This window comes from Hipposideros armiger, unplaced genomic scaffold (assembly GCF_001890085.2).
Source record: "Hipposideros armiger isolate ML-2016 unplaced genomic scaffold, ASM189008v1 scaffold_73, whole genome shotgun sequence".
NCBI classification, from domain to species: Eukaryota; Metazoa; Chordata; class Mammalia; order Chiroptera; family Hipposideridae; genus Hipposideros; species Hipposideros armiger.
Genome location: NW_017731423.1, coordinates 2190071 through 2206568, shown reverse-complemented (window position 1 = coordinate 2206568; position 16498 = coordinate 2190071). Strand labels below are relative to the sequence as shown.

At 38.0% G+C, this 16498-nt stretch overlaps 1 long non-coding RNA gene across 1 annotated transcript; it reads left to right on the top strand.

The window, feature by feature from the left end:
- Positions 1-550: 550 nt before the first annotated feature.
- LOC109382956 (uncharacterized) lies at positions 551-16070 on the top strand. Its single transcript, XR_002124018.1, has 3 exons — positions 551-632; positions 1275-1579; positions 15966-16070. It is a non-coding gene; the product is annotated as an uncharacterized LOC109382956 (long non-coding RNA).
- The last annotated feature ends 428 nt before the right edge of the window (positions 16071-16498 follow it).

Sequence of the window (16498 nt, the reverse complement as noted above, 5' to 3'; positions counted from 1 at the left end):
CACCCCAAAGATGTAGTGTATAGTAATTCCATCATCTAGAGCCAAGAAATAGTAGTGAAGTTTATAGATGTCAGTATCCTCAGAAAGTATGTTTCTTCACACAGTTTTCCTGTGTCAAAATTTTGCTGTTAACTTTATTTCACAGTTTGGGGGCATTCTATCTTCTCATTTAATCAGTCAATGGTCAACATTTAAGACATGCCACTCCTCTGAAATCAAAGTTCAAGTCTACTTGAACTTCTTAGTCAGATTGCCTAGCTTTCAAGTGTTGAATCATACTCGCTAAGGGGCAGTGGTTCAGTGATGTAGGAGAGAGGATTCATGCCCCGCACAAATCATGTGAATAACGAATGCTCCATTTTAGAGCTGGAGAGCTCTCTGGATTTCTGTGTCAGAATTCCTAACCAATGGGAGAGAGAGTGGCTTGAACCGCCCATTTTAATTCAGTGGGAGAAAAATGTGTGGAATGTCATTTGCGTAACTGTGACCTCAATTCAGCTACATGCCCAGGCAGGTGAGACAGAATCCACCATCCTTTAGGTAGCAGTCTCAAAGGTGTACTTTCAACACTTCGATTCCAGCAATTCTTAACATGGGATAATATTGTCATGCACACAAGATGAGGCTACAAGGTAATGTGGTTCATTTAAAAAAATCAACAATCATAACAGAATGTATTCCATCAAATAAATATTGCTTCTCTTCCAAAAAAAAAATATTGTTTTTTGAGAATAGATTTGATTTTTTTTGGAAATAGCCAAGATGTGGGTAGGTTGGAGTCAGTGCAGAGGAGAATCACTTAAAAAGCTGAATAATTAGAAAGGTTGAAGCTGCAGAGTTCAATCTTTTTTTTTTTTTTAATAGAAATTTCTTTTGGTTTTCACAAAGACTTGCCCTACCTGTGGTAAGGATAGCTTTAGACAGAGACTTGTTATCTGTGATATGATAATGTGTCCTTTACTCCCAAATGGGACATTTCATGAGAAAGAACACAATGACGTGGATAGTCAACTTGATAGACCTGGAAGATTCAGCACATCATAATTGGATATACTGGTTGAGGTTGCCCAGCTCTAAAGAACTGAGATTTTGAGTTGCATTCTGTTATAAGGAGTTCCAAAAGTCTTCCAAAATTAAGCTATTTATTCTGGAATTTCATGTTTTTATTTATTTATTTATTTGTTTTTTGTTTTTTTTAAATAACGTCTAATACTCTAGGAATATATTTTGAGATTATTTTTTATTAAAGTGAAATTTCCCTTATTTGCATTTAGGTTCATTGGATTTGGCTTAGAGGAAACATGAAAAAAAAACTTAAAAGAAACCTATGCGAGATCAAGTTCTTCTACGGAGAACTGATTTAATCCCATCTCTATCCTCTCTGTTAATGGATTCATTGGATTTGGACTAACACTGCAAAATGACAGAATTGGATTAGGTTACAAAGAAAAGCTTCAGGACAAAACTCAGCCTCTGCCATGAAGATCTATGAATTGGAAATGTGATATATAGCAAGCTATCCAGAGAACTTTAAATTCAATGCTGCCCATTCTCAGGAGGAATAATGACTTCTTCACTGGTGAGTAACCATAATCATTGTTTATAAATTTCAAGCAAAACTCATTGTTTATAGAGGCTTGGAACTTGGCAGTGTTCATCAAAATATTAGTAAAGGACACTTGAAGGGAAATAAAAAAAAGTCTTCCTCATTGATACTTGCAAATTATAGCAAGTCACGATGTAGCTTTGAGTTATACATCACTGATATGAGCTATATGTAATAAGCTATATACAGCTGACATATAAATGTTTACATGACATGTACATGTACATATGACACATATACATATATACATATATATATATATCACCTCTATGAAAGAATATTTGAAAATTTTTCTTTTCAAGAAACTATTTCTATAGATTTGGACAAGATTTTCTTGCTCTGCAATTCTTTCTCTTCTTATTCAAAATGCTCTTCTGTGGAAGAAAGTGACAAAAATGTGATTGCCTTCCTCATCAAAGGAAATCAGGCCATTTATATTATAACCTCTTTATCTCCACCAAGTCAAACAACATTAGTCTCCCTTTTCATCCTAAAACAAAGAGCCTTCAGGAGAGATGTAAAGGCACAACTGCAGAGAGGCATACTATTGTAGAAAGAATCGTGAAACGGGGATCCATTTCACCTTTGCCTTAGAGTAGCTGTGTGTCTTTGGGAAAAGCACAGGACCTCTTCAGGCTCAGTTTCCTGGTCTGTGGAATATGGAATTGAACCAGAGGATTTCTAAGGCAGTGGGTTTCCTCCCATTCTGCACCTTAGAATCACCTAAGGGTTTTGAAGGAGAGGAGTTCCTTGAATTGAACAATGTTTCTATTCCCAGAGCTGACCACAGGACATAATGTATAGTAAGGTTGCCATATTTAGCAAATAAAAACAGGATGTTTGGTTAAATTTGAATTTCAGATAAATTAGCTTTTTGGTATGAGCCTGTCCCAAATATTTGTGTGGCAACCCTAAACATAATAAGGAGTCAAAGCTTGTTTGTGGGATGAATGTATATTATTAAGCCTCTACTGGTGGGGATTTTAGATAAAGAATGTGTAGTGGTAAGGGGTATGTGTTTCAAACAGTTTTTCAGTTATTTCACATGGGGAGTTTCTTACTCTTTTTTAAGTCTTATCAGCCCTGATTGGGGTATTTTTCAGCCTCTGACAAGAACTATTATATCAGTTGGAATGCTTTAGGCTGTAAGTAACATATACCTCAATTCAAATAGCTCAAATGATAAGGAAATTTATGGATTTACTTAATAAGAAGCCTGGAGCTATGACAAAGTCATCGAAGATCCAGGTGTTTTCATTGTCTTTCTGCTGGGACTTCCTCAGTGTGTTGGTTTTCATCTTCACGTTTCTCCCTATGATTGTAACATGGTCAGTGTGTCTCCATGTATCATGTTTTCATATAAATACATTCAGAAAGCAGGTAAGTATTGTACATGTCTTTTCAACTGGAGGGAATATTTTCATTTGGGATTCCTACCCCCGGTGCTTTCTCTTCAAAATCATCATCCAGAATTAAGTCACTCGCCCATGTACTTCATCAAAGTGAGGCTGGAATGCAAATTTCAGGTGTTTTCACTCTTCCTGGTGGGAGGCAGTTTCTATAACTAATACCTGAAATGGTTGGACATATTGTGGAGGCAACTGAGTGTCATTCTTAACCATGACATCTAGAATAATCCTTTCCTTTTGAATGGCAGCAACATATAGATGGTGGACCTGTCTGAGGGAATGGGAAAATTTTACAGCTTTAGGAGGCTGTTCCTTTGAAGGCCTTTATGCATTAAACCCTGGCCAAAACCAAAGAAACATCTATGTTGGTCTCAACATAGCCCTTTAAACATGTTATCATTTAGTCAGAGTGATGAGAGCTTTAAAAGTACACAATTATATCCCTTTCTTCCCAGAAAACAAAAACAAAAAACCAAAACAAAACAAAAATCACTTGAAGAATCCTTTTTCTTTTCTCCATTATTCACCTTAGTGTTTCATACCAACTCTACAGCACAAAATCACATGGACTACATGCACAAAAATCTCAGAAGAGCTGGTGGAGTCCTCATTTCATATGGGGACTTTTTTCCTGTTGGAATCCATCCAAATGTACTTTCATTCTTCAGTACACTATTAGAAGGAAAGTAATACAGATAATAATTTTCTTTTGATGCCCATGACTGCTCAAGTCTTAAAGTGCTCTGCACACTTGTTTTAACCTCTGATCATCACTTTGGTCAGGTGTAGTAGAGCAGTGTGTTTCAATGCAGAGAAATTAACCAGCCTTAGGGCCTCCAAAAGAGCCTTGACCCTGATTTTCACACAATGTTATGTGTTTTTGCTCACCACGTAAATGGGGTGTGTTAACTAGGGAAAATTCTTTCATAGTGCTCCTGAAGCATAAATAGTAAAGTGCATTTTTCCAAAGCTTGGATAAAATTCCAAGTGGTATACAAAATATGTTTAAAATGCTACATCTGGAGAAAAGAGAATAGGAAAAAAAAAACAACTAGCATTTAATGAATAGCTTTCCTATTTCAGACATGATACTAAATGTCTGACATCTTTGATTTATTTAATCTTGAGAATAACTATTTGAATTATTTTATAGGCTATTGATTCATCCAAGGTCATATAATCTAATGAACATCAGAGGGAGAATGGGAATTAATGCCAAAGACTACTCCTGCAAAGGAAGATATGTGGAGTTTTTAAGAACACATACTTGATAAGGTAGTTTTTTTCTCAACCTGTATCTTTTTCTGTCTATTAAAATAGAATTTCTGTTTAAGGTTGAATTTCAGAGCAGGCTTTAAATCCAAAACAGCTTTATGTTTTGGGTTTTAAACCCAAAACATGATCATTAGCAGGATATCCAGTCAGAGATATTTTCTTGAGAAAGGTTTGCACATTTTCTCCTGCCCACTGACAAGGATAGGCACACATTCTCTGGAATCTGCTCCATTACACATTCCAAGCATAGCAAATCAATCATTAATTATTCTGAGTGAGAGTGTTCAAAGTTCTCTTATTTCTTTGGGGGATAGATAGAACAGTAAAAAACAAACAAACAAAAATCTTGGGTGCTTAGTACTTAAGCAGTAACTGATTCAATAGCCCAATTGTTTTAAGATTTTCTAATTCTACACTTCTTCATCACTTCCCAACGGGGGGGAGGGGGGGACTGTGGATTTTTGTAGTGAGGTAACAAGTAGCTATTGATGTTTTCTGACCTAAGTAAATTTGAATTGTAACACAAAATAGCCTAGTCTTAGAATCCTGAGCTGTGTGCCAGTTCCTCAAAAAGACTCTGAGGTATGCATAAGAGTTTGTAGCGACTATTTGAAAAAAGGGTTGAACTTTCAAGGATGTCTGCTTGAGAACACTTGAAAGAAAAGTAAGCAATGAGATCCAGCTATCTCTGGAAAAAAGAAGAATTTAAAGGTGAAAAATTAGTCCAGTAAAAAAACTTTGCCCAAAGATTCTCTTACTAGATGTGTGAGTTTTCTTCTTTCTGTTTTGCAGTAATTTGAACATACTGTTGCTTTATGGTAGAAAATTCACTTATTTAACAATTATGTGTTCAACAATAATTTATTCAACAACCCTTTGCTGAATATCAGCCATGTGTCATACATTGATGTAGGGGTAGGAACAGAACTGCCAATTAGGATATAATATATAAGGTGTCACTGCCGAAAAGAGCTAAGTACCAAAATTCAAGAAAAATGATGGGAACAAATTCTAAGGCATTCATTCTTCAGAATGACCCATGAATGCCAGGTCATCTTTATACTGCCCCACCCACTTATTATATAAACTGAACAGTGAGGCCCAAAGCCCTTGCAAATTCTGCTCACTTAAAAAAAAAAGTGTCTACATTTTTTGCAGATGTAACAATGTGCAAAGAACCTGTGAGAAATGTGTTTTTGAATAAAACTACTAATGGGCAGTATTAAAAAGTGTGATGTTAGACCTTCACATTGATTTAAGTCAAAGATCTCAGGCTAAGATATGGATTTCAACTTTCCTACCCTAAAAAGATGGCTTCAGATTACAGTATTTTAAAAATTTAGTTCACTCTCAGAATTCTAATTTAATATTAATGTTTGCTTAGAGAAATGACTCTTGGAATCAACCTTGAGCCAAAGGAAAACTTCTGTTGACAATTCCATAGCAGAGGGAACCATGATTTCCACTCCCAGTGTTCCCATCTTGACTCTTCACGTGGCTTTTATTGATTTGTTTCTGAACTCAGAGGGAGTCAGAGCATCATGAATTCTTACTCTGAAACCCCAGCATCACCTAGAATTGCAGACCAGGCAGGTGTAGGGTAGGCCTGCCCATACTTGCTAAATTGGACAAGAGAAATCCTTCTAATCTGGGACGGAGATCATCGAAAGTGTGTAAAAGCTACTCATACCCTGGCTCATTAAGGGGTCACCTTGGCTTATGTAATAAGTAAAAGGAGAGGTTCCCTAATGGCTCATGAAACAAGGAAGAATGCTGGCCCTAAAAATGCTAAACCTATGCATAAAAACTGAACACCATGTTGCTCCAATATTCAGAAAACCAATGAAAAGATTTTCAGTTTTAATCCCTGTGTTGGTCTCTTGAAGACACACAGTGTCAAATAGTACAGGGCTCATCTCTGAATCTTTTTTAAAAGAACTGTTAGCCAAACAGCTAGTAAACAGTTTTCCTTGACATTTTTTATAGAACCCCTTATATCTGTTCAACAAAATATACTAAGGAACTCTTTGTGAAGGGACTTTGAAAGGTCATTTAGCCCACTGTGTCAACTGCTGTGTCACAGCCCATGAATGCATTCAAACATCTCATTTTTTTCAAAGATTCCCTTTGATCTGCCATTTCTCCACTAGTCAAACCTCTTATCACTAATTTCCTCAAAAGGTGTAATGACCATTCTCCTTGGTCCCACAGTATTATGCAAATATATCATATTCATAAAATGAAAACCATTGTGCTGGACTTGCTATTATAACAAAGACTTTTGACTTATCATAAAAAGACAAATGTAGTCTTTTCTTTAAAACAACACACTGGATACCTTTTAAGGATTCTAGAATAGAAGCATTGCCATTTTCACTCATTCTCCCTGCACAGTCTTTGAATTTTAAGTCTTACATCTGTTGTCTCTATGTTTTCTTAACCAAAGCGCATCCTACTAAGACTGGGAAATGACAATTCTGGTTAAGATTTTGATTTGTGTTTCTCTCTTTTCTTTTCCAATGTATTTCTTCTCTGATTGTTCCTATTCATCTGCCATTGCATCTAATACCCATATAATGCAAATAGTTCACCATGTTCCCTAATGGATTCATGTATGTACATATGGTACATATCTTGAAACAGTTTTTAATTTCATATAGCTGTGCAGTCAGCTGCTGGTTTCTACTGCTTCTGGAAGCCTTGCCAGGCCATCTGCAGGCCCTCTAATTATACTTTCTGACCAGAGGGCAACTGGCAGGAATTAAATATGTTATGATCGTATTCAACAACATTTCAGGATTCCAATGCCTTCGCTCAGAAGCTATCCTCGCTGGCCTTCAGTGGGAGGCAGAGGTTAACAAGGCTTCCACTTCAACTGGAGTGGTGCTTCTCTCAGTCAGCAAGTACTGCTGACACTTAAGAGTTGCTGAACTCAGACCCTACACAAATATCAGTCATCAGCTGGTTAGAATAATAGAACTGGGGATTTAAACAATAACAAGAAAGATTTTCTAGATGCTGGTTATACCTTCTTGGGATCAGGGGGAGTTCTTGTGACTGGCTTTGGGATAATAGCAAATTATTAAATCAGACTAACACATTGCAACTTTAAAGATTCCCCACCAGAAAAAAGTACTCACTAAATTGAAAGGAACAAGCTAGTTTAGTTGACTCTCCTCAATAGTTACCCCAAAGAGGCATGATTTATACATGGCCCCAGATTAATAGTTATGCTCCTATAGTTCCCCATTCCTGCCCTTCTAACTATTTGGTTATCACATGTAACCACATGCCTTGCCTCCATATATAGCCCTTCATATAAAGGGGTGTTTTGAGAAAGGACACACATGCACCATACACACATGTTGTTGCTTTTGTTGTTGTAGGGGAACCTTTGCATCAGGAGAGAGCTTGCATTACTTGAAAGGGAACTTCATGCCTTTGTTTTGTGAGTTGAGTGGCAGATGGAGTGAAATGCAGGGGGTCTGCATGAAAGGAAGGCAAGGAAAATTGACATGGAATGGGCCCTCATTAGATGAGACTGGTGAGGGAATTGATGTTATTTAGCACATTTTAATTCAAATTTGAGTAATTATATGTAGAGACATAGTATTGGGCTAGCCTTCCTTTGTTTTAAAACTCAACTTTATTGAGGTATTATTTATGTTTGATATACTGCATTTATTTAAAGTGTACAACTCAGTGTATATACCTGTGAAGCCACTGCCATAATCATATTTCTTCTTGCATATTTTAGATATTAGAAGACGAAATATTAGAGCATATTTCTTCTTGCCTCTTTTCTACCCCTCTATCCTTCGACCCTTGGGCCCATTTAACAATGAGCTGTTTTGGTTTTTTTTTATCACAGCTTTGTTGCATTTTCTAGACTTTTATATAAATAGAATCATACTCTTAATGTCTGGCATCTGATACTCAACATAGTGATTTTGACATTCATTGATTTTGTTGTGTATATTAGTAGTTTCTTTTTATTGTTAAATAATATTCTATTGTATGGATGCATCATTTTGTTTACCCACAATCTATTGGTGAACATCTGGATTATTTCAATTTTTGGTTATTGTTCATAAAGCTGCTATGGATTATTTCCAATTTTGGGTTATTGTGCATAAAACTGCTATAAATATTTGTATACAAGTCTTTGTGTTGACATATGTTTTCACTTGCTTTGTGTAAATACTTGGGAGTAGAATGTCTGGGTCATATGTTTAACTTTTTAAGAAATTACCAAACAGTTTTTTCAAAGTGATTGAACCATATTGCATTTCCACCAGCGATGTATGAGAGTTTGAGTTGCTCAGCATCCTCACCAACTTTTGGCATTGCCAATCTTTTAAATTGTAGTCATTCTAACATGTGCATAGTGATATCTCACTGTAGTATTAATTTCCATTTCCCTGATAACTAATGCAGTTTACATCTTTAAGTACTATTTGTACACTATCATTAATGAAGTGTCTGTTTCAATCCTTTGCCCATTTTTATTTATTTATTTATTTATTTATTTTATCACTTGTCTTCTCATTATTAAGTTGTAAGTCTTCATATAGTCTGGAGTTAAGTCTTTTTTTGAATACATGCTTTGCAAATGTTTCCCCCACTTTTTTGGTTGTATTTTCATTTTCTTAACAATATCTTTGAAAAAGCAAACATTTTTATTTTGATGAAGTCTTATTTACTGATGTTCTCTTTCATATGGCTTGTGGTTTTTGTGTCCTATTCAAGAAATCTTTAGGCAATACAATTTCTCCATTGTTTTCTTCTAGAAAATTTTGACTGGGATTGCTTTAAATCCATAGATTAATTTGGGTAGAATTGATATCTTAGCAATTAAATCTTCCAATAAACCTCTAAACATGGTTTATTTCTCCACTTATGTGATTCCTCCTTAACTTCTTTCAGCAATATTCTGTAGCTTTCAATGAAGAGTTCTCACATGTCTTTGTTAAATATATTTCTAAGGTAAAAAAACAAAACAAAACAAAAACAAACAAACCCAGAAAAACAAAACTTTTTGTTTTTAGGTATTTTTGCAAGTATAATTTTTAAAATTTACTTTTCCAATTGTTTATTGCCAGCATATAAAAATACAATTAATTTTTGGGTATTACTTTGTATATTTCAACCTTGCACAATTTACACATGAATTCTATTAGCTGTCATGTACATTCTTTGGGATTTTCAACATAAATACTCATGCCATCTGCAAATAGAGTCTTATTTTCTTCTTTCTTTCTGTCTTCATTTGCTTTTGATGTGATTTTGTTTTCTTCTGTTCCCCCCACCCCCCACCCCACTTTCATTTTATTCTTTTGCAGTTAATTTTTGCTGTTGTTGCTCACAGGGGAGAACCCAAGACTACATCAAAACCTTACCCTGGCGAAAATTAGTAGATCTCTCAAACTGTGGATCATTGAAGGGCAGGAAAATAGCTGATGGATTAAAGAAAAAAAAAAGAGATTCTGTAAAGGTATATATTTAGCTAGAGGCAAGGCTGCCATTTCAGCTTTGTTCCGCATTTGCTTTTGCTGATGGGGTCGGTAACGTTGCTGATGAACTGGTTGGAAGGAGGGAAAAAAGTGTTGGAGCTGTGATTGGGACTCTATTAGCTGTAGCTGGAAACACTGTAGACCTTGGAACTACTTGTGATTTTTCAAGTGAGGAGGCCAATGTCAGCCATCAGCAAACACGCCAATCCTCTCTCAGCTCTCCCGCCTCTGCATGCCCACTGCAAGCTGAAAAAGCAGTCTCCATTGTCCTGTTTCCAGTTCTGGACCCCTTCTCTTTTATCCAACAGTATCATCCTCACTTCCCAGATACTCTTTTCTTCTTCTCCTAACAAAAGGGGTTTAGGATAGACCTGAATCCCTTTCTGTGTTTAAATTCTGCCTGTCCCCATACCTTGCCCATTGTTAATGTTTTAACAAATATGTCTGACGATGTCTTAAGTCTCAAACAATGAAACAATAACAATAGCAATGTACATAAAGAGAAGAAAATAGCATTTATTGAACATCTACTACATGATACCCAAAGGTTGTTATTTAATCATAATAGTATCTAAAATAGGATTTATATCCTCAGTATAGATTGAAGGACTGGGGTTTGAAAGGTTAAGCCTTTTGTTCAAGGCCATATAAAAATTGGAGAATAAATTTGAACCTCAGTCTGAGTTTAAAGTATAGGCTTTTTCCATTGCATTCTTCTGACTCTCCAATATTACTGAACGCTTTCATTTTGTAATACACTTGCCAATTTATCACTGACTCTATAATACTAGATTGTACATTCCTTGTCTGCAGGAGTGCATTCATCATTATATCTCCAACCTCCAGCACAGGGCATAGCAAATAGCAGGTATTCGATGCCAGCTTAGTAAATTGATTTAAATGCCAACAGCACCATGTTTCTATTTGCTTTACATATGCATTCATGAAGCAAATACTTTTTTGTAGTTAGGCACATAGATCTAGAGTGGGAGTCAGATAAGTAAATAAACAGTTAACTCTATATAGGGATACAAGCTATGATAGAGAGATAAATAAAATATTGAGAAAACCAAAAAAGATTTAGCTAGACTGGCCTTTAGATATCAGCAAAGGCTCCCTAAAGCAGGGATATTTTTACATTTAATGTCAAGAATGATGGAATGTGAAAGAAATAAGGTATTTCAGACAGAGATGCAGTCATTTGCAAGGTTGAAAATGAGAGGGGGCGTGACACATTCAAGAAAATGTAAGTAGCTTGATATGGTTGGGGCATAGAACGTGAGATGTGGAATGATGAGGGATGGGGGTGGAGAATGAAATAGGTGCCAAGTGTGAGACGTTTAATGTGTTCTGTTAAGGCTTCAGGCCAAGGAAGCCACCACAGGTATATAATCAGCAGATAGCAGGATCAAAATTTTTGTTTAGAAAGAACATTCAGGCTTCTTTGTAAAGAGCGATTGAAGGTGGGGAAGGAAACCATTTGAGAAATAATTGCTGAATTCTAGGTGAAAGATGACTGTGGTCTAAACTAAAGTAAAGAGTATGGGGTTGGAAAAAGTGTGAGGATTTGAAAGATAATGAAAGTACATTTAATAGAATTTGGAGACTACTTAATTTTGCAAGTACTGGAGAACGAATGGATGAGGATGATTTTTGGGATTTAGGTTTGGGAAAATGGTAGGGAGTAGTGTCTTTAATGAGCTCTTCAACCTAGGAAAAATATTTGTTTGCAGAAGATATCACCAATGAATATCATTCCAAACAATGTGCTAAAACCATATATCTATCATAATCATTTCACTAAATAATTAGCCTCCTCCCCCTCCCCCAATTAATTTGCCACATCTCTTTATAACACCACCATTTTCTGAGTCACAACGGCTGCAAACCTTATGTTCATTATTGGTTCCTCCTCTCCTTGGTCCTCCTTCCACTTTGAATTAGTCATCAAGGCCTCCTATTAATCATTCCTCACTGATGTCTCTTGAGTCTGCTCTGGCCTTTCATTCCCACTGTTTTAACTCTCATCCGAGCCCTTATCACTTCATGCCTGAAGTATTTCCTAGCTAGAATAGTTTCCTAACGTGTCTCTCTAGCTCCAGTTACTCCCCAGTGCAATTCATCTGGCACCCCATGGCCAGAATGATTTTCTTTAAACACTGCTTTCATCACCTCTCCCAGCTCAAACGTGTTCAGCGCACTCTTCTCCAGACAGATGAGTTACTCACCATCTTCCCAGCATGTCTTATGCATTTCCATCTAGGGAAACTTCACTTGGAATGTGGCTTTCTCCTAAAGTATTTCTCTGCCTCCCTACATAGTCTCCATCCTGTTGGGCTCAGGTCCAGCCCCAGCCTCCATGAGTCTTCTGTGACCATCCACAGCCATCTTTCTGGCCCTGATTTCCGCTGGCATGTAATATCAATTTTGTCCATTTTCTTGTGTTCTTCTCTGTTTAAGTCTTATTTTCCTAGCTGAGTAGTAGACTTCTTAAAGCTAAGACAATAAGCCTCCTCCCCAGCCTGTGATACACTTGTAGGGAAGAAAGAACCAGGTTCTGATCCGCTCACAATTGCTGATATTATGACTACCACTTGCACTTGCTGTTGAAGACAGGTTATGCCAGCTTGGTGAGTATTTGTCCACTACTTCTGGAGCACCCTTGCTGGTCTATGTCCCAGCAGTGACTTGTGTTAGGTGCCAACATCACAGCTCTTTTTGATCTACATTCCCACACCCAGCTGTTGCTTCTCAAGAATATTGCAGGCTCGGAATGGCTAGGTCTGGAGAGTCTCCTTCTGCATTAGCCATTCATGGTGCAGGGATCAGCTCTCCTATAGGAACCTCCAGGAGCCGTTTTCAGCCTTTGCCATCAACCCAGGTACCATCTGTCTTCTTGGATAGCTCCCCTGTGGGAGGCATTTGGTCCTTTTTATAAATTAGTCCATTTCCTCCCCCCAGAAACCACATTTCCATACCAAGGTTTATTTAAGTCCTATATATTTCTGACAACAGTAAAAGTCCTTATTATTCTCCCCTCTCCTCAGAAGGAATACCTATTTACCCTATATTTACATAGCTAATAGCACAGGCATATGTGTTGGGGGAGGCATGGTGAATCACAGAAATGACCCTACGCAGAGCAAAACTGATTCATCCAGAGGTAAACTATGGTGACAACCTTATACAAAGGAAAGGCTTATTTCATTTTTAGGTGCCTACACCAAAAATTACCTTCTGTTTTCTCCCCTGCACCCCCAAATCTATTCTCCACTCTCCTCTGTCTTGCTCAGCACCTAAGGAGGATTCCTTCTACAGATGGCATCACCAGGCACCTTGGCCCAGGTCTTCCCATGAGTTTGGGCTAAGGAATGGCATCTCCAGAAGACTGTATGTTAGGAAGAGAAAGGAGTCACATGTTCATTCCCCTCTTCCCTTCCTTTCTCACCGCAGTTCTGGCAGTGGCTCAGTTGTCTATGGCAAAAGGACTATGCCTTCTTCCATGGCTCTAACGCTCCAGGCTCTGGGAATGCCACTCTCTCCCTGTGTCCTTTCAGGCTCAGGGGTGGTGACAGGTTTTTGCTGTTGCTCATCCCATAGCACTTCAACATCTCTTAATGGCTCCCTTAACCCCGTTTCTCCCTCAAACTCTCTTTGCTTAAACTCTTTTTAATACACCATCTGTCTGCCTCATGGATCATAATTGATCCAATACATTCTTTAAGAGCACCCAGATTAATCTTTGCCTTTGTAGGGATAGATCAGGGAATGTTTGTCTCTCCCATGGCACCAAGCATGGTGATTGACTACTACAAAATCACTTGTTACCCTAGATTAAGAAAGATATTAACGAGCCAAACTCAGATCTTCTGTGTGAAACCAGGGCTCCTACTGACAAACCATATTGCCACATGTGACCTGTGTTAACACTGGCACTCTGATTATTGCACAGTGGGCTTGACCTCCCCACTCTGCCAGGTTCCCAACTAATAGTGAAAGATTGAGACCACATTCTGTTCTTCACTGACAGGGGTGGCATATTGAATAGACTCAACAGCCTGTCTAAAACCTGTGAGATATCTCTGCCATCTTCTAACCCTAAAGTTTAAGACACGGTGATTGATATCATTCTTTAGGAATCTATGCTTAGCTAGCTGGTCACTGTCCTAGAGTGTGGCTCTGACAAGAGTTAATCCAAGAGAGCTGATGCTTCAACACTGCTACCCTTAGAGTAATCTGGAGGTGATTTGTTTGCTGTTCTCTTTCTGTTTAACACGGGCAATACTTATTCTCAGAAGTGGAAGAGCCAGTAGTCATCTACAGTCATCAAAGAGAAAGTCTAACCAGATGCCTTAGAGTTTGCTGCTTTGCTGCTTACTGAAGGCCCCAATGATTCTTGTTTTAATTATCTTCTCCATACATCATGCTCCTGAAAGAAATTTCCAACACATTTCCAAGTTATTTTAGCTGGGTATTTTCCCTGCCAATCTTAAAATCAGTGTTCTTTCTCTTTACTTCTTAGCGATTCTTCCCAATGGAGAAAAGGAGAGAAGGGATCGCAAAACCTTTTTCCTCAGGGTGTAGTGTAACTGTCTCTTGAGGAAGGATTTTTTTCATTCAAATGTAAAGTTGCAGGGTCTAGAAGGGCCAACAACTGCAAATTTGAAACAAACGTTTCCAAAGCAGAAGTCCAGCACCAGTTCTGTCACACATGCGTAAAACAAATTACCCAGAGCGAGCAGTACATAAATCACTCAGCAAAGAGTGCCAAAAAATTACACTGCATTCCTTCCAGAATCTAAAACCCAAACATGTTAGAGCTCCAAGCTCGTACCTAAAAATTCTGAAGGGAAAATGAACTGTGAGTAACTATGGAGAAAGTGTAAGCAATTCATCCATCTGATGGGACCACCTGCTAATCAACATTTGCACAGTATTTTGTATCCAGCTATGAATCAAAATTCTTGAGGTAAGTTTATGGCTTAAAAAGCCAAAGACTCCTGTCATCATGATCACTGCTATTTACCAGTGACAGAGCCAGAACCTGCATGAGTTGCTAGGTTTCTTAAAGGATGTTGATCTACATGGGTTGTGTCTGCCTTAGGGGGAGGCGTATGGGCTGGTTCCAGATGCTGAAGTTAATGGGTAGCGCAGTAAATCACAGTCACAGAAAAGAAGGGCCCTGCGGGGCAAGTGTTGTAGTTTCTTAGCCCACTGCATACTCATGGAAGAGAGAACTCTGCTTGTGTTAGAAATGTCTAAGAAAAGATACTGCCACACATTTTTTTAGTGAATGTGCTCTTGTACAAGCCACAGTGTTTTGTGCAAAACTTTTCTATAAAACACTTGTTGAGGTTGACAGGAAATAAACAATTCTTACAGCTAAATGTCTGTCCTCCCACATCCAGAAAGGAAGTGAGGCCAAACACAAGGAGCTCTAAAAAGTTGGAAAGAGGGAAGTGGGTTCAGATATGCAACCGACGTCCTGGACTAAATTAGGGGTGAATGAAGTCTTGCACTGAACTACAAGACTCGATTCAATACGTTTATGCATTATAGTAGTTTGCTAGGGCTGCTGTTAACAGAGTACCGCAAACTAGATGGCTTAAAACAGTAGAAATTTATTGTCTCAGAGTCGTGGAGGCCAGAAGTATGAAGCCAAGAAGACAGCAGGGCCATGCCGTCTCTGAAATGTGTTGGGGAATCCATCCTTCCTCGGCTCTTTCTAGTTTCTGGTGTTTGTCGGCAATGTTTGGCAGTTGTTGGCTTATAGCTGCATCACTCCGATCTCTGACTTCATTGTCCCATGGCATTCTCCCTGTGTGTCTCTTCCTTCACATGGCTGTCTTCTCATTAGGACACTGGTCATATTGGATTAGGGGCCCACCCTACTCAATTATAACCTTGCGTTAACTCATATCCACAACAACTCTGTTTTGAAGTAAGGTCACATTCCGAGGTACTGGTGGTTAAGACTTCAACATATCTTTTTTTGTGGGTGGGGAAGGACACGATTTAACATATAACATTTTGCATATGGAAATATGGCAGGGATGAGATTTTAAAATTATGAGCTATCTTCATTTCTTTTTCTATTTTTTCTTTCTTCCCTCCTTTCTTCCCATTCTTTCTTTCTTTCTTTTTTTCTTCTTGCTTTCCTAGCCATGGAATCTTTGTGAGGAAAAAGAATATAACTAGGAGAAGCTAAGGTGATATACACAAGAAGAGAGAGGCATGGCAATACTCACGGAAATAAAACTCTAAATGAGAAAGGCAGTCTGCTTGTGTGATGAGGAAACCTCTGAAGATGGATGCCAGCACAGGTGGAATTTTGAAGAAGACAAAAGATTTTGAAGTATGACATTGGTGAGATAGCTAAAGATGATTTTCAGATATTTACCGTGTTGCCAATAGTAGCCACCCTTTAGTGCAATTTGAGAGCACTTTCAGTCCATATCTACGAGTATATTACACTTCATGGATTTGGCATCATGTCGATATTTCATTCAGCTGCGACACTGTGTTGAGGTGAGCTCCAAGGAGGAAGGGAATATGACCAATTTTATTCATGCTACATAAAGTATTGATCAGATGGGGATTTTTCCACAGTGGAGGCACAATACCAAAAGACAGGCAGAAGCAAATATTAGCAGTGTCCATTTAAGCACAGCCCAAAGGGGGGGGATCAAAACTTG